The sequence below is a fragment of the Spea bombifrons genome, chromosome 1 (assembly GCF_027358695.1).
Source record: "Spea bombifrons isolate aSpeBom1 chromosome 1, aSpeBom1.2.pri, whole genome shotgun sequence".
Classification (NCBI taxonomy): domain Eukaryota; kingdom Metazoa; phylum Chordata; class Amphibia; order Anura; family Pelobatidae; genus Spea; species Spea bombifrons.
Genome location: NC_071087.1, coordinates 120,061,909 through 120,085,560, shown reverse-complemented (window position 1 = coordinate 120,085,560; position 23,652 = coordinate 120,061,909). Strand labels below are relative to the sequence as shown.

Below are 23,652 nucleotides of genomic sequence, written 5' to 3'. Positions count from 1 at the left end.
CAAAATCGGAAACAGTTTAGCATAAAAGGGCATAGAACGCACTACAAACAGACCCTAATTAGATAAATCCTACCTGATTAATAAACTAAAAAATGGTGAAAGGCATCTGTTAGATCATGTCGAACCTGGCAAAATTGCGAAAATTGCTTAAAGTACTAAAAGTGGTAAACAAATTATTCTCAATAATTATTCCTATTAAAGTAGCTAAACCAGAGAAGTACTAAGTGGGTTTATGACATACTCTATCTTTTGTTAATATGAAGAAAACCTTAGCAATACATTAATTTGTGGAATATAAGCAAAGTAAATTATTTAAAAGATTCATTATCATTACACGTTCGATTCTATAAAATATTAACCTTTAGATTAAATGCAGTAATTAATTTATTCAACATTCAACTTGCTCACAATTTGCTGTAAGTAGTATATAGCTTGCTCGCCATACAATTGCACTACAACTCCTAGGATCCAGATGCTTGCAAAGCCACTACCGGTAATTCTGTCACCATAGCAACCAGTACAATGTCCTTCCTGATTGGACTGTTACTGCCGTTGCTATGATGATAAGACCTCTTTTTAAAACTTTTCATGAAAATCACTTTTTATATGTAACTGCAGGAGGGGTACAACAACCTTACTTATCTTTTTTTAAATGGAACATGCAAGTATTAAAATTGTAGGTTTTGTCTGTAGAAGGATCTCTCTAAAGGTTACCTGTAAAAGCAGCAAAGCATGCCACAAAATACTTTCAATAACATTAATATAAATCACATTATAGATTTTCCATGCCTTTTCATCATTATATAGTCAATCTGTATACAAAGCAAACAAGCTGGAAAATCTGCAAAATTGTTTATTTGTTATTTGATTTTTTTTTTTATGAGAGGGTGCACAGTGCTTTGGTGCACGAAAAATTAATTAGCTAAACTCATTGGATAAATACTTATCACAAAGATATTCATTCCTGCCTTCCTTCATAACTTCATGGCAATATTTATAAATTTAATTTATTTTTTGTTCCCTTCATAATAATTGCTGCTCAGTTTCAGATTAAAATGTATTGACTTCACAAAAATCACCAAGCTAATGGCGTCTTAAAAACACGAAGGAAATTAATACTGGAGCAATAAATGTATTAAAGGATAGGTCCGGATATGAACCATCACTCCCTAAAAATGCTGCTTAGTCCTTTGTTACCCTAATAATTAATGACTTCACTGCCAGAAATTGGGGACCTTAAAAGACCATGAGAACTAGGAACCGTTAATATGAAAAGCTGAATATATAAATTATATATCATCAATTAAATTCTAATATATATGTAGGATATGGAGCATATATACTCAACTGCACATTAATTTAACCCTTCTTTGAGCTAGTGTGATGCATTTCTCTATACATCTATGTGACTTAAAACGTTTAAGCAGTTTTGACAGAGGATGGTAATTAAATACCAGATTTATTCAAGACACGGAGGAAGGTACAGGACACAAACAGGATTGGTATCTACTTACTTTTAAATTACCGGTAATGTGTGCTATCAAATCCTGTGTGCAGGTAGCTATATACCTATATATCCAAATTCCCTGTCTCCCACCCACTTTTATACCAATTTATATCACTATTTCTAAGGTGATTGTCTACCAACCAGCACGTCCCACCTACCACATATCTACCTACCTGTAGAATCAGTTGCTCAATCTCTACATACAAATACGATAACTTCTCTCAGGCTTATGGAGTGTGATTTGACCCACCGAGTGCCTGTGCTTCCCAATATCATTGCAAGTGTTACTGTGCCACGTTGCTGAAACTTGCAAATAATGATATCTGATATGTCCCTACTATCAATGAGAGATTCCCTAGACAGCACAGTTCCCTAAGCTACTTATTGGAAACTCGAGTATTGGAGGAAGTATAAATAAGTACTCGCTGGAACTACTTGTGGTTACCACTATACCTTATCAGATATTCTTTAGAATTTATTGATTATACTGACATTAAACAAGCGTTTTTAAATTAATCCAAACGGTCGTCATGGATTAATCTTTTTGTGAAAATCCATTCTGTGTGGAGAGAATACTGGAAATATCATATATTGGATGACGTGAGATAACGTTTTTATGCAGTAACAAATGCCTTTCTACACAATTAGGAATGTCAGCTTATCGATTTTATATTGATGCTTAAAGAGATGAAAGTCTAGGATGGCTGTCACAGCTCATGTTTGTATTTTGACGTACCAGAGGCCTCAAGAATAATAGAATTTATGATAACTCAAAAGCCAACATACCAGTATGAGCCAAGCTGGGAGATTGATTGCATGTGTAAAGCCATACATTAGCACTGGGCTCATGTAGCCTCTACCGACTCCTAGCAGTATCTTACCCTGATTAGTGCTCTATTTATTTGTGGCTAGTTCATCTTTTCAGATTCTCAGTTCTCATTCTAAAAGGATCAAGAGGATAAGCTGTTCTTCCTATAAAAAAAAAGCCCGCTGAGATTTGTGTCTTCTCATTTGCGATTCACCCAGATGCTCTTCGACCGTTCACTTCTTTCCCTCAAAGGTAACATCAGCACAGAGACGAAACTGCTTACAGAAAATTCGCCTTTTTCAAGTTAATTAAACAAGAGAAGGACAATAAGCGAGTTTTAGCTAAGTTGTTACCAAGTCAAAGTCAATCTGTGCTGGAACAGGAAACCTTGAAGTGCTAAGATTAAGTCCCTAGTGCTGACACGAAAGAAAAGAAATGGTCCTAAGATACTAACATTATGCATCCCGAATCCTTATTACTTTGCCGAAGTGTAAAGCAAAAAAGATGAGAAGGGCAAACTTATGTATCTTGTTTGAGAACCTCATGAGAGATACATTTACCTACCACTTGAAAATGTAGAAAAATAGTATTTTTGTGGGAAAAACCCTAGAAAAAACATTAACTAAAAAAATGTGCACAGAACAGGCTTAATGATGGTTTTAAAATGTTGGTTTATGTTATAGCTGGATATTTTTGAAAGAACAATTGGGTAAATTATTTTGTTCAATACATCTTTGTAATTAAATCCCAGATAATAACACACAGATGGATATTGCTTTATTGGTTCTGGAAAAGAGTCCAGTATTTAGAAGTTATGCTTATAGCGATGTCTTTTTTAGTGAGCCAACATATTCATAGCCAAAATGTGGAGTATTTAATGTAAATAATATCCACATCAAGTGGAACTGTGGATGGTAATTGCAATATGCAAGACGTGTATAACATTTAATGGAATCTGATAGGATTCACCAGGAAGAGATTTACATTTTTGTATGTTTTGTTTTTGCTTAACGTAGGTAAAATGGACACTGTTTGTTAACAACGTTGACTTTAATCAAAAATGTAATGGGATATGTCACAGAAATGTTGTGGTCCTATTAGTAAGAGTCCAGTGTGGCTGCTTTACTGTCTGTTCCCAATTGTGACTCCAACTTCTGATAGGGGCCAATAACACAGTATAACATTTGAGTAAATGCATAGCGTATTTGAATATAAGGTAATACTATGCCAAATGTTACCGGATATCCTAGCTGCTGTGATCAAGGGATCAAATGCTGTATTTAAAGTCCATATGTTCTGGTTTTTTTCACTTATAAAAAAGTAACAATTCTACTGTATTTATCATCCATTCTTAGCTTAGATGATACTAACTCTGCCTTTTGTGCGAGGCGGAAAATGAATGACATCAATCGTTACCGCCTTTCCACTAGTTTACTGCTAATGGTGATGTAAAAATAAATGCATCCTTTAATATGTGTATTTCTACATAATAAAGTTGGCGGGTGACTTGAGTTAAACTGATTTTTTGAGGGGGGCGGGGGATACATTGGAATCGAGAGACATTCATCCTCTTCCGCGCTGAATGGCACCGTTGCATCATATACTTTGTGTTTATATTCATTATATGAATCTAATTAGTCCAGCATAGTAATTTGTGTCTTGGCACTGTTTCACATTCCTTGCAGAACAATAAACAATAAAGTTTTTGTGTCACGCAGGGAAAGGTGAGAATTCTCTTTACCGCAGGCTGTTCACCAGGCACTGCTGGCTCCATAGAGAGCTGTCTTGCCAATAACAACTAATAAGCATTCCTCACTTTCCAGATTAGCAAGTGCTCCCTTGATTGTAGTGAATTCAATCTAAAAAAATGACTTTAAACAACACAGTGAATGTATAAAGTGTATATATCATCTGCTAGGCGGTTATTAACTTTTTCATGCCATAGAAACCAGCGCTGTAACTTCCGTGGGGAATGACGGCCATCTTCCCCAGGCACCACAAGGTGAGGGGCATGTTTGAGTCACTAGACGGGAATGCCCCTGCCCGTGCACCCAGCTCCAATTCTTTTAACGTCTGGAACCTTTGGCTGTGCCCCAGGTGCCAAGAAGCCCTGGTTACAGCTGTGATAAGGGCAGAATTTTTTTTTTTTCATTCTTTCGCAGTCTACTTTTGAAACATGCATAGTTTAGAAAACAGCTAGGGCAGGAAAATAAATATATCAAAACTAGAATTTCCTGTAGACACACGACGTGTCTATTTTCCTTACCTATGCCATTCACTTTGTGTTATATATGTTCATTTCTTGGGGGTCTCTTGTTGTATTTATGGCTAAATGTGCCTGGAAAAAAAGTCTGGTAATATATTTCTATCTGATTTTAGCCTTGAGTTAGAAAATGATCCATTATACATTATATCACATCACATTTCTGCTCATGATGTGTACAACTAACATACGTTCACTTTACTGATAACAGCTATTACAAGCTCTGTGTGGAAATGATACATGTTGAAATAAATCTATCATAGCTTAACAGAAAGCATATGTTTTTCTTTCTTTTGCATCAGCAACTCAATCCAATGTCTACTTTGTAAATGCTTGAAGACATGAAAATAAAAAATGTTGAAACACTAACATATTCATATTTTACCTATATTGTGCAATCAGATTCTGTAGGGTTGTTACGATAGTGGAGAGTGAAAAATAACAATAAGATTAAAATTGCCATTGTACAAAATAGTAGATGGTACATGGAGTTTTAGCTGCATAGTGGTCAAAATAATGGGAGGAAACTAATGATTTCCACTTACTGTGTTTTTCCACCTTTGGTAATCAGACCTCTGACACCCTATATTTTTGATAGTTGTACCCCTTTATATAATTGGAGTTTTAGTATTGCCTTGAGGAGCAGCTATTGAACACTTGTTTAGTAGCGGCAGATGTAGCTTTCTGCTGATCTCATTCCTGTCTGGCAAAGAACTACGTGGTATAGTATCATATCAGAACATTTATTGATGCTTGGGGTCATGGCAAGGTACATTGGCTAGTGGACTGTATTGTCCTAAAATGTCCAGGACCACGAATGGGTTAGCAATTAAATAAATACAATTAACTTGATGAAACCAGCATAACTTGGGACTAAAATTTGCAATCATAGTGCTTGGCCAAAGTATTATGCCATAACAAATTTTGTTTGCGTGATATTTACAATTAACATTTTTTTCTTAATGTTGCCGCTCTCAAAATAATAATTGCAATGCTGGTTAAAAAATGAATTTGAAGCTTGCTGCAGTAAGAGTTTCAGATTCACAGCCCATATTTACTTGCCGCAGGAAAGGTTTATTATAGTGTAAGCCCATTATAGCAGAAGGTTTAATTTCCAGTATTTACATTTATGATGTTTCATAATGTGCATATATTTCATATTGTGATGCAATATCTGTTCTCTTGCTTGATAGGTATCGGTGCCTGTGAGATGGAAAGCTAAGAACTTGGAGAACATAAAAATAAAATAAGGTACGCTACTTTATTTTCAATAATAATTTGAGAAAATATCCTTGTCCTATTTGGTTAGATAAGATCTACAAGTGCACTTACCTGCTAAGGTCAAGATGTACCTCATTTCTTAAAGGATGTACTAAATAGTATTATTATCTTAGTATTTGGAATGGATGTCTACGGCATCAGTATCCTGAGTTAACTGCTGTCAGGAGTGCTGTTGTGAGTCCAGTCTTGTTTCACTCCGTTAAAACTTTTCATGGTAAATGTTATATTAAATCGCACCCCCCCCATACAAGGAAAAGTCCATACATGCACACTAAACAAATCTGCAAACCGGTTGCTTGGCTCTATTCCTCCTTGTACATTGCGGAAGCTTCTGCGCTGGTAGTATACTAAGCACCTAACATCCAGATACATTAAATCCTGATTGCCCATTAAAGCAGTGGGAGCCCCCATCGCAAAGGGTCCCTTAGGTACTTGAGCAGAGCATTGCAGTTGGTTATCGCAGCTTAAATCCTTGTTTGAAGGCAGGTGACTTAATTAAGAATATATTTGCACCTTTACTAGGACTGTTATTAGAACCATTTAGTTGCCATCAACAAATGGCAGCAATAGAATCTTTGTGATGTCCTATGAATAATAATAATAATAATAAATAATAATAATATCTGAAGAATCTTAGAGTCGGCTCATATGTGGTAGAAAGCTTCCAGGCATAAGAGATTACTTTAATTGTTGGAGCAGAAAGTTATTTTTGTAGACCCATACACAACTCAGCTGTTGTGTTTTAGATTCTAGAACAGAATTTTCTGTATAAGGCATGTTTCATAAAGACAGATTTCCAGAGCCTGATGCAGCTTGAATGAACAGACCCAGCTGGGTTTCTTGCAGATATATGAATTGGGTCTGATTTAGTGCATTTAGCTGTATTAATTATGCCGTTACTGATATTTTTGTGTTTTGCTAATGAGTGCTGATTTATAAAATTGTAAGCTAGATATAAGTTTCTTTGTAAGTTCTAAGCTTCTTGCTCAGGAGCAGTTAGAAGTGTAGTATCACTACATTAAAGTGCACTAATCACATAGCTTTTACTCTCCATTCTCTAATGAACTATGCTTTCTAACATGACATAAGGTGATGCCGTCTTCCACAGAGTTATGCATTTGAGAAACAAGTATACAGAGTATCAGAACACAGACACTCCCTGTGTCATAAATGTGGCATCACATGGGCATCATATTGGAAATGGACCAAACATATTTGCAGCCATTTGTCCTCCTCTGCCTTAGAGTTACGTGTCAAACGTGGCTTTTGAGGGAAGGGGCAAACAGGCTACATGACCCATGTTCCCTCCAGGCTTAAAGTATATACAAGGACAACTGTTTCCCCATACTTTCAATCATGATGCCATTCACCACTGAGAACTAGCATGTACTTTTACTGGTGACGCATATCTATCTAGTGTGCTTCAATGCAGCCCAACGTTGGGCCTTTACATTATATGCTATAGCTTGCCTCTTTAAACGGAGAATATGGCCATGGGGATTCATCCTGTGCTGATCTGTGTTTGATGGGCACAGTTGAATGCCCACTACCAGAGAACCCTACCACCATCACACATATGGTCAAATTAGCAAAATAGACAGAGCTGGGCTTGCAGATATTATGAAAAAGGTTTAGAAACAAATATATAGAGGAAGAGGTAATTATTTAAGTGCTAAAGCCAAATAAAAGAGTTTGAGGAAACGGGGAGTGCTGTGGAAAGGGTAAGGGGGATACGAGAGAAAATGGATTAACTTGGCAGACAGAAATAACATGAATGCAGCCAGACAAAGCGGGTTTTACAAAAAAATCTCCCAGGTCATTTTTTGAATAAGAATGACACCAAAGCCACATACTTTTATTTGGCTTATTGTAACCTGTGTATCTTTATTATATGAGATCACATTTTAACAGTTCTTGAGGTTGCATTGAATCACTCAGCTCTCTACAGTCTGCCAGCCAGTGCAGAAATGGCTTCTAATTTATTGTCTCATTAACAAACGCTGTTGAGCACGGGATACGAGCCAACAAGTCGAGATACGTCTCTGCCTTCATTGCCACTATTTTTGGGTACACAGTGATCCAGCGCTGCCAGAGAACAGCAACATTATTGCTAAATTTAAATTAGGAAAAGCACAACCAAAACTTCCTATGAAATGTGAGCCAGATGAGAAATGTATACTGCAAATTAGTTATTTGGTTATTTATATTAAAAGCTAATTGATTTAATTCATCTTGAGTAGCTGAGAGTGATAGTAACAAGATGCTCTCTTTGGGAGTTTCACCTCCAGACAGAGTTTGCGGCACTGGAACATAACACTGTTACACATATGTCTTCAGTTATACAAGTGTTCCAATACACCTTGTCATCAGCATATTGAAGCAATACACCTGACAATTTTGAATTATCTTCCCTTAAGGTATATGTTCACAAGGGCCAGTTAAGAGGGCAGTGATCTAGGGGTGTATAGGGTATTTTGTCAAGGGCAGATGGGCAAGGTATGATTACCCCTTAAGTTAACTAGGCAACTGACTAGAATACATTAATAGCAGTGGTAAAGCAGTAGGCAGGTGTAGACACAAAGCAGGTGTCGGGCATTTCACAGGACATGTGATACAAATATGTGAATTATTAGACTGAATAAGGCATTCAGAAGACAAATAGTGTATTTTTGTAGAACAATGTGAAGCACACAAGTAAGTCCACCTCTGAATGGCTCAAAAGAAACAAAATGAAGGCTTTAGAGTGACCTAGTCAAAGCCCTGACTTGAACCTGTGGCATGACCTTAAAAAGAAGGTTCATGCTGAAAACCCCTCCAGTGTGGCTGAATTAAAACCATGCTGCCAAGAAGAGTGGGGCAAAATCCCTCCACACCGGTGTAAAATACTGATTATAGAAGCAAAAAATAGTGAGAAAACCAGTGTCAAAAAAGTGTACAAGAAAAATAATAACAAAAGATACTTTCCTTTCTTTTAAACCGGATACACAGCTGCAAACCCGTAATAACACTCTCCCGGTGTTAGAAAAGATAATTTTGGTCCACTAGGGGGCGCTTGTGTTTTTGATCGGTTTTTCGATTTGAAATATAAACAAACAAAATGCTTATGATAGTGTAGTATGTCAAAACTGCCTCTTGGTATAAAAAGTGATGTGTATGCACTCACACTTTAAATGAGATGATCAAGCCTTGTGTATTACCACCGCGTTCCGTGTGAGAAGCATATGTGGAAAAAACAAAGATATAAAGGACACAATGGTGTGGTATTTTCAGCAGGGTCTGGCACGCCAGAACAGATTTGCACTTACAGTTAGCCACCGATGTGTCAGGCGTGTAGGAGTTTGGTGTCCTCAATCCTTCCCGGTCACGTGCTTGTGTATGGGAGTAGTATATGAATTGATCCACCACGAATAAGTATGTATATATAAAAAACAAATTTATTCTGGGCTTGTGCCCAAGGTAATAAAATACACTATGTGTATAGGCTATGCCTATACCGTTTTTTTAGAATTGTTAAAATAATAAAAAATGAAATAAAAAGTAGTGAAAGTCCAAAGTCTAGGGACGGGAGCTCAAACCGTCCGTTCCTCTACGCGTTTCGCCTCAAATGCGGCTTCCTCAGGAGTATTCTTCGTGTTGTTTCGTTGGTGTTTTTATGTGTAAGGGGAGCGCCATCTTTAGTTCCTGACGTCTGCGTGCGTCTGACGTCAGCATAAACCCTCCTCTTTGCGTCCCTTCGTTGTTCCCTCCTCCTTCGTTTCATGGAATATCATCTGTTTGGTGCCGCCTCCTCCGTCTAGTGCAGCCTCCTTCGTTCGTTTCATTCATATCGCGTTGATTAAGGGTAGGTATCCGATTTTGTAAACGGAGAGATAAAGGTTATTAGCCGGAGAGCGTACATAAAGATGTTTCTTTCTAATCGAGTGGAAATCGGGAAATGTATTAGTTCTATTTCTGTGTTTTTTTCCCTTTTTGTAGGTCTGTTTCCCGTTTGGAAGGTGGTGTTCTACCGTTTTTATCTGTATTGGGGGAAGGCTATTTACCGAAAACCCAGAATGGGATATATATACCATGAATTTACGAATATAACTGAAACAAAGTTTTTTTATATGAGAAGGTCATAGATTAACCAGACCTGGGAAATGAATGAATTTTAACAAATGTACTGTAATCAGTGAGATATCCTTGTAGAACCTCTATGTAAAAATGAAATAAAATAAAGGTTTAAAAATAAATAAAAAGTATTTCTGGTGTCTATTTCATTCAAGTGTATGTGTTGATGTATATGTCTGATCTATATATTTTAGAGTAATGTAATCTATTTATTAATTTATATGTGTGCTAGGATGTCCAATTCCATGTTTAGACCTCCTTTTTTAAAAGTTTTTAGTTTAAAAAGGGCAGAGGGGCAGAGGAAGGAAGACAACAACACACACACAGGAACTAATACCAGAAAAGGAAGGGATCATCAATATATCATCAGTCACTTTGGAACAAAATGAAATTAGTTTGTTGAGAAAAGGTTTAAAATTTGCCCCGGCCAAAGGCCCCAACCAGTTCGAACTATTCTTAGACACTCAAAAATACCTGAGAAAATTGACAATAAAAAGATTTTTCAACAAAACAGATAGAATTAATAGCAACATTGTCACTACATCACATGACAACCATGACCAGGGAGAGGAATACACACATACAGAACTTAAACCGAAATCTAAGTTCTATCCTTATAACGAAAAGAGCGAACACATAGGTGTATTCACGGATTTGATTCTGAAAGACATGGAGAAATTAGGGAACAAAACCAAAACACATAATTTAAGTAAAAATGAACAACAAGCCCTACGTTCCCTCAAAGATAAACATCACATAGTTGTAAAACAGGCAGACAAAGGAGGGGCCACGGTGGTAATGGACCGCTCATATTACATACTAGAAGCAAAGAGGATCCTGGAAGACACTACCACCTATAAGAAACTAAGTAAGGACCCTACTAAAGAGTATAGTACAGTACTGTATGATATATTAGATAAGGGCCTAGAACAAGGAGTTCTAAATAAGAAGGAACACAATTACCTAAAAAAGGAACATCCGAGACTACCAGTCTTCTACTTCCTTCCTAAGATTCACAAAAATGTAGAAAAACCACCAGGTAGACCTATTATCAGTGGCATTGACTCCCTAACGTGCAATACATCAGAGTATGTAGACTTTTTTCTACAAAAATATGTCACGAAGATCCCGGCATACTTAAAAGATACAACTCATCTTCTAAACACCCTTGGAGAAATAAGGTGGTCCCCCGGATGGATATGGGCAAGCATGGACGTCTCGTCTTTATACACCATCATCAATCACGAACAAGGAATCAATGCAATCAATCACACCCTATCCAGAGATGTTAACATGAAACCAACACAGAGGTCCTTCATCCTTGAATGTATTAGCTACATATTGAAATATAACTATTTCTGGTTCGAGGAAGAATACTTCCTCCAACTTTGTGGAACAGCAATGGGCACCAGGTTCGCACCGAGCTACGCTAACCTGTTCGTAGCGGAATGGGAGAACAACGCAATATGGAACAACAACCCATACAGTGCGGACCTGGTGCTCTGGAAAAGATACATCGATGATGTATTAATCATCTGGAAAGGGACAGAGGACAACTTGAAAGCATTCATACAATATACTAACAACAATGAATTCAATTTAAGATTTACTTCCAATATTCAGACAGAAAAAATCGAATTCCTGGATGTAGAATTATTCTCGGAAGGAAATATGATATGCTCAAAAAACTACACAAAACCAACCGATAGGAATGGGTATATTCACTATACAAGTTGTCACCATCCCAGATGGCTAAACAATATACCGAAAGGCCAGCTGATGAGGATTAGAAGAAACTGTTCAAGGGATGAAGACTTTGAAGAAAAAGCCGAGGAAATAAAACGAAAATTCATTGAAAAAAAGTACCCAATTGCGAGGTTAGACAGCAGCCTGCAACAAGTGGTCAATACAGATAGACTTCAACTATTAACAAGGAAAAAAACTGACATAAAAACACCAAAAGATTACAGTTTCTCTTTTTTTACCCAGTACAATACCCAAGCACATAAGATTAAGAAAATACTCGAAAAACACTGGCATATACTCAAAAATGATGATGTTCTTAACACGGTACTGCCAGAGAAACCACAAATCATTTTTAAAAAAACAGGATCACTAAAAACCATACTAGCCCCAAGCACTTTACCCAAAAAAGATGCCAAGAAAAATCCACACTCCTTCCTAGGCGACAAACCCAAGGGCTTCTACAAATGTGGCCACTGTAAAATGTGCACCTTTTTACCTAGGAAAACAGAACATTTTATAGGCTCTATCACAGGTCAAACATACACAATCAAACACTTTATAAATTGCACGTCAAAAAATGTAGTTTACCTATTAGAATGCGGGTGTGGGATCCAATATGTAGGGAGGACATCCAGACCCCTAAAAGAAAGGATCCTAGAACACATAGGCAATATAAGGAATAAGAATATTAAACACAGTGTCCCAAGACACTGTAACACGTGCTCAAAATTTTCAGTAGAAAATCTAAAAATTATGGGTATAGACTGGGTCCCCCCGAACTGGAGAGGTGGCAACACAATAGAGAATTTATCAAAACGAGAAACTGAGTGGATTTTTAAACTAAAAACTTTTAAAAAAGGAGGTCTAAACATGGAATTGGACATCCTAGCACACATATAAATTAATAAATAGATTACATTACTCTAAAATATATAGATCAGACATATACATCAACACATACACTTGAATGAAATAGACACCAGAAATACTTTTTATTTATTTTTAAACCTTTATTTTATTTCATTTTTACATAGAGGTTCTACAAGGATATCTCACTGATTACAGTACATTTGTTAAAATTCATTCATTTCCCAGGTCTGGTTAATCTATGACCTTCTCATATAAAAAAACTTTGTTTCAGTTATATTCGTAAATTCATGGTATATATATCCCATTCTGGGTTTTCGGTAAATAGCCTTCCCCCAATACAGATAAAAACGGTAGAACACCACCTTCCAAACGGGAAACAGACCTACAAAAAGGGAAAAAAACACAGAAATAGAACTAATACATTTCCCGATTTCCACTCGATTAGAAAGAAACATCTTTATGTACGCTCTCCGGCTAATAACCTTTATCTCTCCGTTTACAAAATCGGATACCTACCCTTAATCAACGCGATATGAATGAAACGAACGAAGGAGGCTGCACTAGACGGAGGAGGCGGCACCAAACAGATGATATTCCATGAAACGAAGGAGGAGGGAACAACGAAGGGACGCAAAGAGGAGGGTTTATGCTGACGTCAGACGCACGCAGACGTCAGGAACTAAAGATGGCGCTCCCCTTACACATAAAAACACCAACGAAACAACACGAAGAATACTCCTGAGGAAGCCGCATTTGAGGCGAAACGCGTAGAGGAACGGACGGTTTGAGCTCCCGTCCCTAGACTTTGGACTTTCACTACTTTTTATTTCATTTTTTATTATTTTAACAATTCTAAAAAAACGGTATAGGCATAGCCTATACACATAGTGTATTTTATTACCTTGGGCACAAGCCCAGAATAAATTTGTTTTTTATATATACATACTTATTCGTGGTGGATCAATTCATATACTACTCCCATACACAAGCACGTGACCGGGAAGGATTGAGGACACCAAACTCCTACACGCCTGACACATCGGTGGCTAACTGTAAGTGCAAATCTGTTCTGGCGTGCCAGACCCTGCTGAAAATACCACACCATTGTGTCCTTTATATCTTTGTTTTTTCCACATATGCTTCTCACACGGAACGCGGTGGTAATACACAAGGCTTGATCATCTCATTTAAAGTGTGAGTGCATACACATCACTTTTTATACCAAGAGGCAGTTTTGACATACTACACTATCATAAGCATTTTGTTTGTTTATATTTCAAATCGAAAAACCGATCAAAAACACAAGCGCCCCCTAGTGGACCAAAATTAAAATACTGATTGCCAGCTATTGCAAATGTTTGACTGCATTTGTTGGCGCCAATGGTGGCACAACCAGTTATTGTTTTGGGGCAATTGCTTTTTCACGTGTCTGACGTAGTTTTTGATTAGCTCTTCACTATCAATAAATGAAATGATGATTTAAAACCTACATATTGTGTTTACTCACATTGTATTTGTCTTCTCTTAAAATTAGTTGGATGACATACGGTAATATTATTGTAGCCCCCAGTAGGCATCAGAAGTGTCTTGTGTTCTTAGAGTATGTTGTGCAATTCATTTCCCCACCTTTGTGTTTCTTTGCTTATATAAGTTGTATGTATGTATGTATGTATGAATGTCTTTTAGAGAGGCAATTTTTATCTTCTCCAGTTAATATAAAGCAGGATTATCATATTAACTCAAACTTTAATTAAATATATGCATTGAACCTGGTGAAATCTATAAATCAATTAATTAGTTCTATCCTTATCCTCAGTGTACAGTAAGTGCTTGGGTTTCTATTCTAAGGGACTAAAAGACATTTACTATTACAAAGGTCTAAAGGTCAGCGACAGCTTTCAACCACAGCAATGTGCTGTGTTGCTAGAAAGCATTAAGTTAATAGAAAGAGCTTAACTCTTCACCACGGCACCCAGCAGACCTACGTGCAAAACATGTATACTGCACATTCAATCCCAGTTGCTTAGTGTCTCAGAATGTATTGCTGAAAATCAATATCCATTTACAATATATAAATCCAGTAATGTAACTATCAAGTTCTTACCTAGTCTGAGCACCATTAGTCAAAGGTCGAGTTCCGTTGGGTTTTGTGTGTGCTGTGTCTTGAAATCAGGCTGAAACATGTTTTCTTTAAGGCATCCTAAATCATTTGGGAGAACAAGAAACAGGACAAAAAACATAACTAATCATACAAAGGGTCTGGGGCGGAATAACATCAGTGGGAGGAATAATCATCAAAACAGGAAGATGGCTCCCTCTAAGGGTGTACACCTCAAGTAAAGTTTTAATACACACATAATGTTGGAGTCCTGTTTAAATCAAACCCACTTTCAAGAGTCCAGCTTGTTTCCCAATTTGAGCGCTTTGTAGATGTGTAGGGTAATAGTCCTTTCTTGAGGCAGATACTCTTTTGTCTGTCGGAGCATCTTAGAAAAGTAGGTAACACTTGTAAACTGTAGTGCCTTGCATCCAATGGGAAAATGGATTTCTTGTAAGGCAATGATTTAATGTCACTAGGCCAGCTGGTGACCCATGAGACCAGCGCTGCTCTAAATAGGCCTTGTCGTAATTGGTTTTAGTCATTAGGTAACCCATAGTCTAGTATGCGCTTGTTTGCTTACAGAGAAAATGGCATGATGGTGGCGCCACTTACCAGTTCATTGCCATAGGCAAGTTCTTAGTACGCCTATAGTAGGAATGCCCTGTCTTTAGGCACTTTGATTGGATTCATACTGCCTATCATAGTTGGCAACATTTGAAAACATTCCAGGGACACTTTGCTGCACAGCTGTCACATACGTTAAGTTCTCATTTAACTTCTTTCTAGTTCAATTAGTTTCAATATAGTTTCATCAACTTTCGTCTGCCTTTGTCTGCTTTTCATAGTGTCTTCTTTCTTGGTCCATGTGTCCGTGAATCAGGCCTCCCTGTGCACTTCCACAAAACACACAGATTTTTGGAAGGGACCAGCCTCAAGCGTATGTGTTGACATCCACCCACTACCAGTTCTACTATAAATTGATATACTGTTTGACTTCCTTATCAAGCATGTTATTTTACCAAAGTGACTTTAAAACCTTAGTAAGGGTTACAAATGTTGGCTCAGATAATATCACATAAAGTTTAATATGCTGCTTCTTTACCCAGTGATAAGTAGTAACCCAATGGCCGTCGTCCTAGTGACAAACGCTTGCCTGAGGGAGCTGAAGCATGTCTTGAATTTTGAACAATAGTGAACGTATCCCAAACCATTGTGTTTAGATGGGTGGCATTAAAGTGATTGGGGCAAATGGGCAATATCAAAGGCTCTTTCTAGAATCTACCCGTTCTCAATGTGGCCATGATGACTAGGTGCTGGTTTGTATTGTATCTGATTTTTAAGCAGTTCTACCCGAATCAGAATGTTTATATAATTTAATGGCACCTACCTATACCCTGATGGCAATTCACTTACCCTTCGTTGCCACCCAATAATTTATTTCCATGTATCTTTGCTTTCTCAACATTACACTTTGTCTCCTTTTGCAGTACAAAACGCGTGAATGAAATGTTGTGCATCCCCAGAATAATAGACTGTGCATGTTTGTACAATGCATTCACTAATTACCCAGGAAGGTTATACAAAAAGTGAAAAAAATAGATTTTCTACAATCACAAAGCATCTGTCAAATTAATTTGGGTTTCCCTAAGGATTTTTTAAGATAAAGATGTAAAGGCAGATTGGCTGTGTGCATCTACACATTTTAATCTCTCGTATTCCTAGCCAAGAAGTGTGTCACTCAGGATAATTATAGAATTTCTTTTTTTTTTTTCAGCTGTCAAATGTGTTTTGATTAAACACTCATGGTATACATTCCTAATTATCTTAACTGTTGATGACTCTACTTTTGGATCCAAACTGAAACGTAGATCTTACAGCTGTACTGCCCTAAATAACAAGGTTGTAATGCCTTTTAATCAAATGCTTCATGCATAGGCAAAAAAAGTATGCACCACTACAGTGTTGTAGGACAACTTCAAATAGACTTTTATAGTTCTGATCAACCTCAAGGAACAAGGGTCTGCCAAATTTACTCTTCTTGCTTTTCTTGTCTGTTTATCCTTTGTACACTTTTTTTGCTTTGTGAACCCTAGAATGGAGCTCTCTCTTTCCCACACTATTGTGATCTCTGCCAGATTGTGGAGATAAACAGAATGCTGTCGTATGACATCATATGTCAAGACTGTCCAACTCAGACCAGGCGGTATATATTGGTGGTAGTAAGCAGCAGCCTCTCAGTGATACCCCAGATACAATTTGATGGAACTGTAGTGTGTGATGTCATCTATATACACAGGAACAAAGCTGTGGGCAGGGTAGGGTTGACAACATTCAACCTGGGTAATAACAGCACAGTAATAAGAGGTCCACAACATAATATTAGAATAGGACCACTATTTGGATGTTCTTTTCATCAGCAAGATAGTTATCAGCATACTTTGTTAGGTGGGGTAGTCAGTTACAATGCCTTTTAAAATCATTTTCTTGTTGTTGGTTTTTTTTTCTTAATACATGTGAAATGTGTACTTTAAATAGCAGTAGCTGTGTGAAAAAATGTGCAGTTGTTTCATAATATATTCAATAGCAAAACCATAAGCTACCTGCTTAGCTCCTGTCTGGGGACATTGCAGGAGCTCTATAAATAAAAATACTCCACTATACATACAAAGTGCAGTGAACCACTATATAAAGGGAATGTTTCAGAAGTACATGGCATAGCATTAAACATATCCTAATTAGTGCTCTGTAGTATTCTGTTTCAGTTCTCTGTTTTCATAAAATATTACATTTTTAGATTTTTTTAGGCTATGTGCAGAAATATTTCCAGGGGAAGGAACGTAAAGCCCAAATCACTCCAATAACTATTTCCTTCTCCCCACTTTAATTCACTCCATCATGTTCAATGCATGATTACTTGTTAGTAATTCCATTACACTGTACACCACTCCGTAACCTCATAAATAGAAATAATATTTGTATGTGTATCTCCAGAAGAGACATCTCAGTGTGACTGTGCTTGGAATCTATATTTTCTCAAGATTTTTCAATATACCGGTATCAATTATTTAGCGGTTCTTTAGGCATATAGGAAGATCTGAAATTAGTTTGATATTACTGTTTAATGTTTTAGTGTGAGAATTTCAAGGTGCCAGAAACATTGGCCACTGACACATTGGACACTCAACTGAAAGTAAAGAGCTAACCAAGCAGGTTGTTACATAGCATGATCTCTCTAAAATGTAACTCTTTGGTGGTTTAGAGGCTATTGCAGACAAAAAGGTATAATACAGTTTTATAACAATTTCTAGGACCTGAAGGATTGATACAATTTTGTCCGGTAGAGTCAGAAAAATGTAAGCCCATATTGTGTCCCAGGCCAACTAGGCTTAGGATGGGAGGTACTGGGTGCAGCAGCATCTAGACCACTTTACTAGAAGCCAATCAACGTGCTGGGTGATCGGTGTGCATAGGGCACAGCAACTTTCCATGGTCCATTGGGGAGGTTCAAAATCTCCCCATGAATTCAGCTCTGTTATACTGCGGAGGTCTGTGTGGACCACCGTAATAGCTCTGCAGTGTTAAATAGCGTGGTGCATCAAGATATATCCTGGCGTTCTCCACCAACCCCTGAGAAGGTGGACAGAAAACACTATGCAGACCCTTTTGGCATGGTAGGTCTAGGGGCACATCCTCAAGCCAGGCATAGGTCAGTGACCCCCATAAATACCGTACATCAGTTGTCTTGAGCTTCCTTTATAGAAATGCAACCTAAACAGATTTTGACTGTAGTGTTTTCCAAGGGTTAACTTAAAACATTGCACTGCATCACTGTTGCAAAGAAGAAGCCTCCTTGATTTTAGGTGACATAATTATGGAAAGCTAGGATTATGGATATTTAAAAGTTAAAATTTCTATGAGTAGGAAGCTAAGTTTTTGTGGTGATAAAATGTGTAATTGCCTCATTAATATCTTATTAGAAGCAATAAAAAAACACTTCTGCATAAATGTGGAACACAATATTTCTAATACATTTTCGAGAAAATACAGTTATTTGTATGAATAATCGGTGTCACATTTGCATATGTCTTTCCTTCTACCTTCTAAGTGACCTGAAACCACCTAATTCATTTTGTATATGGTAGAACCAACCACCGCTGTCTATGAGGTACCATTTGGGGATTGCAGCTGATAAAATGTGATCTTGATATTGGGCTGTTTGAGGGATTAATACATGAAAGGGTCTTTGTAACAGCTCAATACAAAGTTTGCAGGAACGCATAAAAAAATTCCATCACAACTAACTGGGGTTATGGAATGGTCCGGAGATGTCCGAAGGACAGAAGCTAGGTAATGTCCTTTTCTGTTCATGGAATTCCATCGTAGTTTGGAGTAGTTAAGTGGATTGCGTGATACATGTTATTATGGCGCTGTTTCTGCTTAGCTTTTACAGATACTAAAAGTGTTTCTTCCGAGATACTCTTGATTAAATCCATGTTTTGTTTCCTTAATGTAGTGTAATCCATCTTTTTCACCCCCTAACAATGCTAGGACCTTAACGGAATTCTATTCCTTAAGAACACATGACAAATTTGACACGTTGTGTTTCTGCTGGTACACAAAATTCCTAAACTGACAGATTAAATATAACAAACACTGAAAGCTACCACTGTTAGAAATGCCTGAAATTATGTCAGCAGTGGTTGCCTGGTCTTGTTAGCAGTGAGGGAAACCAGCAGGGTCTGTGAAGCCGCAAGGTGCATCATGTGTGGGTCTCCCTGCAATCTGAGCACATTGGAGTGTGAACAGGAGTGCAAGGACATACACCTCTGCACCCCATTACAAGGTGAACAGACTAGACAGACTGCTCTGGGTTGCTGAAAGAAAAGAAAAGGGAGAGAACGTATTTTAAATACAAAAATAAGTGCACAGAGCTGACGTAGGAAGCCACATCCAAGTTTTTCCGTTGGAATCTCTGGTCATACTATACACCTCTACGGAGACTCCGTCCTTCACCCAAAACAAACGTTTAAAGATGAAAATCAATGTAGTTAATAATGGCTTTATTTAGAAGACAGAGAGACCAAGATTTAGATTAGTAGTAGTCTGTAAAGCAAATAACATTGAATATGTTACAGACATCTATTATTGGTAAGCTATCATTGTTTGTATGTAAATAGGCTAATTGAAAAACACATGGTTATGTGTAGTGGTTTTGTAAGAGATCCACTGAGGTACACTGCGGTCATGAAAGTGGGTCTGTAGATGGACAGCCTGACCTTACATAGTCAGCAGAGGACACTTTGACTGTGTATGGCAGCTCTGAATGACAGGACTCGTTATGGATCTATTTCAATGGTGAAGTAAATGTATTCCCTATATACTTTCTGCTTTTAAATTGGATTCCTATAAATGTATTTATCCTTAATTATATTTCTAGGTAGTTTGGTTTTATGTTTCCCAATAATACCAGATTCTGACCTGCTGCATTAGGAGCATGCTTTGTAAAACAATCTGTATTATGCATGGCATGCTAACGAATGAGGAGCATTTCAGAATTATGTATGTGAGCAGTTTTTTATATAATGCCAGGAAATAAATAATTTGGTTTGTTACTTTGTTTTTGTTTGTCAGGGCTTTGATCCATGCAGAACTTTCCTAGAGTGTTTCAAATACTGACATATATAAGCATGTGTTGTTCACAGAGGAAAGCATTTGTTTGGTTTTCTTGTTTTTATCTATACAAATTGGTTTAGGAACAGTCACTGTTATATGAACTTTAACATTTAACATAAAATTAAACAGCGGCTTAGGTCCCCAATGATTTAATGGGTCATCCTGACAGGACAAGACCATTCAATAGCATTCTTTATTGGTGAGGCTGCCTAATGCGGTAGATTGTCCTTTTGAAGTCACACCACTACAACACAGCTTAATTTGTTTCAATAATTCTGTGTAACAAAGTCCATCTCATGTGTTAAATATTGAACTGTTACTGCTAGGGTACATCAGCATGAAATCATCACTATGTATTCTGTATTTATCCTTGCTATAGTATGTACACACCTGGCCATTGCATAGTGCAAATATATCTTGTGTAGCCTATGGAATCAGATAAGGACAGCCCAGGCGGTGTACATTTTGCCCAGGGTGTCAGGCTGGGGGTTGGCATCCTGAGGCTGCAGTCAGGGTTTTGCACCAAGCTGTTTGCTCAGAATGCACTGTACCAAGCTGCCACTAGATGGCAGACTACATTGCAGGACAGTTAGAGAAATCAGACATCTCTTTCTGACCAGCCACAAATGGAAGAGCATGATGGAGTGAAGTATGTACCTCCATTGGCTCAAACCTCTACAGTATACTTTGTTAACGGTGCGTGCTGCTCATGGATAAAAAGGTCTGGGAGAAGTTGAAAATTGTCATTACCTACAACCCTTTCCAACTTTTTCATAAACTCCCTATTTCTTTGACCAACTGATGTGACTTTCCATAAGTCCTTATCTTAAAGACCACTGAGCAGTGCACAGTATGGTTGGCCCCTACGGATGCCTAGGGTCTGTACCTCAAGTACGTTACTGCCTACAATAAATGGTATCGTAGCAGAGAAATGAATTACCTCTTAAAAGACAAGTTGTTTGGACGGGTAAATGATTCATTCATAGCCTGGTTTCCAAAATCCCTCAAAACCCTAAAATTCAAGTAAAAATAGAATTGTGCCTAGTAGTCAGTGTATGGAAAACATTTTATATTAGTTACAGTACATTTTCGCTTCATACGTTCATCTGTGATCCTTCCCTTTTTGTGGTTTACCCACAGCAAGAAAAATCACTTATCATCTGACCACTGCATGATGCCACAACTCGCTAAGGCTTGGGTTGCTGTAAATAAAATATGTTGAATTTGTTTTTGCAGCTTTGAAGGACTGGTTCTAGAAAGTATTTATATCTGGGGAGCTCTGTATTTTTGAAATTTGCTGACAAACATTTTGGTGCAGGATATAATCTGAGTAATAATTTATATGACATTTGCTAAGAGTGCCTCGAGACTGAAAATTGTGTTTGTGTTATTTATGGCAGTGATAAGGTCTTCATTGCTGTGTTGTGGCAAATATGTGATAAATATTTGATTAAATTAACTAGGTCCCCAAAGTACATAATATCCCCATTATATAATACAGAAAGTATATTTGCAGGAAAGTTTTCGTCTAAATCCATTTCTGTTATTATACGGTGAAAAAGCTGCTATTTCTGCACTTTAAAAAGTGAGAATTGTTAACAAATAACTAGGTTATTATATACATAACATTATATATTATTGATTAGATTATATTTTGGTTTCAACTGCAACTGTGCACCTATATTACAAATAGTAGTTTATAGCTTAGTATAGAAAACAAAATTTAGAGAATTGTAATTGCTTGATACTTTCCTTACAAAGTTCTTTCAAACGTATCTACTATATTACTGTAACATGGTTGTACTACGGAGCTACAACTTCACCAGTAGGCTGATAAGATTTGAGTTACAATATTATAATAAAAATACATTTTGCAACTATATTTCTTATGTGCAACACAAATTTTTTTTGGGTGATTTGGGGATTGTTCATAAACAGATGAAACAATGGAGTTCTATGACTTAAAGGGAATTGGCCATGGGAAAAATTTGCTGGTGTGAGATGTTTATTTGGGATTTGTAGCAAAAATAGGCATGAGGGTATTTTCTTTTTAGAACTGGATAGGTGCATGATATATGCTACCACCACAAAATGATCCAATCTAGAAACTACTACATGAGATCCAGTTCCAGTACAGTCAGAGAACGCTTTATAAGGTTTATAACCTGGAATCTTATATAAGGGATGCAGCTGTCAGACACGTATGTCTTGCACACATTTTTAGGCATAATGATTTTAAATTGATTTTGGGTGTAATTTCACATAAAATATAATTTGTAGGAGACAAGTTTAGACAGAGAGCTTTGCTATGACACTAACAACGTGATATTAGAACTGGGTGGGCCAGTGTGAGTAAGAACCAGATACCTGGCCTTCTCATAGAAGGATGAGTAAGAGCAGATCTGAAGGCAGTAAAGATTCCTTTCGCTTCAAGAGACAAACCTCCTATGGTCCTTCCTGTGGGGTTGGGGGATCTCTGGAAGGCACTTCTCTCATTTGCCAGGTTCTGGATGGTCTCCATATGGTATTTTCTGCATGCAAATCGGTACATGTATTCTTTTGCTCTTGGAATTAATAAATGAGACATGTCTCGTTTACATCTCCTTGTGTGTCTTTTTTTGCACATGCTTAATAGCACTGACATTCAACACGTTGTGAGTAGCATTCATTTAGCATACATGATAACTGTCTCACACTAATACCAAGACAATATGTGTGTCGGTTTGATTGCATTACTATATGTGCAAAATACACCATGATGAAGCATCATGGTGGCATTTAGTTCTGACCAGGGCATGATAGCATCAGCTGCTAAATAATATACTTCAATCAGCCATAACATTATGACCACTGACAGGTTAGTGAATAACACTGATAATCTTGTCAAAGTTGATGTGTTAGAAGTAGAAAAAAAGGCCAAACATAAGGATCTTTGACAAGGGCCAAATTGTGAGGGCTGGACGGCCGGTTCAGAGCATCTCCAAAACTGCAGCTCTTGTGGGGTGTTCCCGGTCTGCAGTGGTCAGTACCTATCAAAAGTAGTCCAAGGAAGGAAAAGTGGTGAACGGGCAGCCAAGGCTCATTGATGCACATAGGGGGCAAGACACCATGTGGTCAAATCCAGCAGACAAGCTACTGTAGCGCAAATTGCCGAAAAAGTTAATGCTGTTTCTGATAGAAAGGAGTCAGAACACACAGTGCATCGCAGTTTGTCATGTATGGGGCTGTGTAGCCGCAGGCCAGTCAGGGTGCCCAAAAGTGCCTACAATGGGCACATGACCATAAGAACAAGA

At 37.5% G+C, this 23,652-nt stretch overlaps 1 protein-coding gene across 5 annotated transcripts in view; it reads left to right on the top strand.

Moving 5' to 3' along the window:
• The window catches only part of ARVCF (ARVCF delta catenin family member), a 247,836-nt gene that overhangs the window by 101,608 nt on the left and 122,576 nt on the right, over window positions 1-23,652 (top strand). For all 5 annotated transcript variants that reach the window (XM_053471261.1, XM_053471240.1, XM_053471231.1 and 2 more), the window contains exon 4: window positions 5,772-5,829. The gene's annotated coding sequence lies outside the window, so the exon portion shown is untranslated. The remainder of the gene's footprint in view (window positions 1-5,771; window positions 5,830-23,652) is intronic.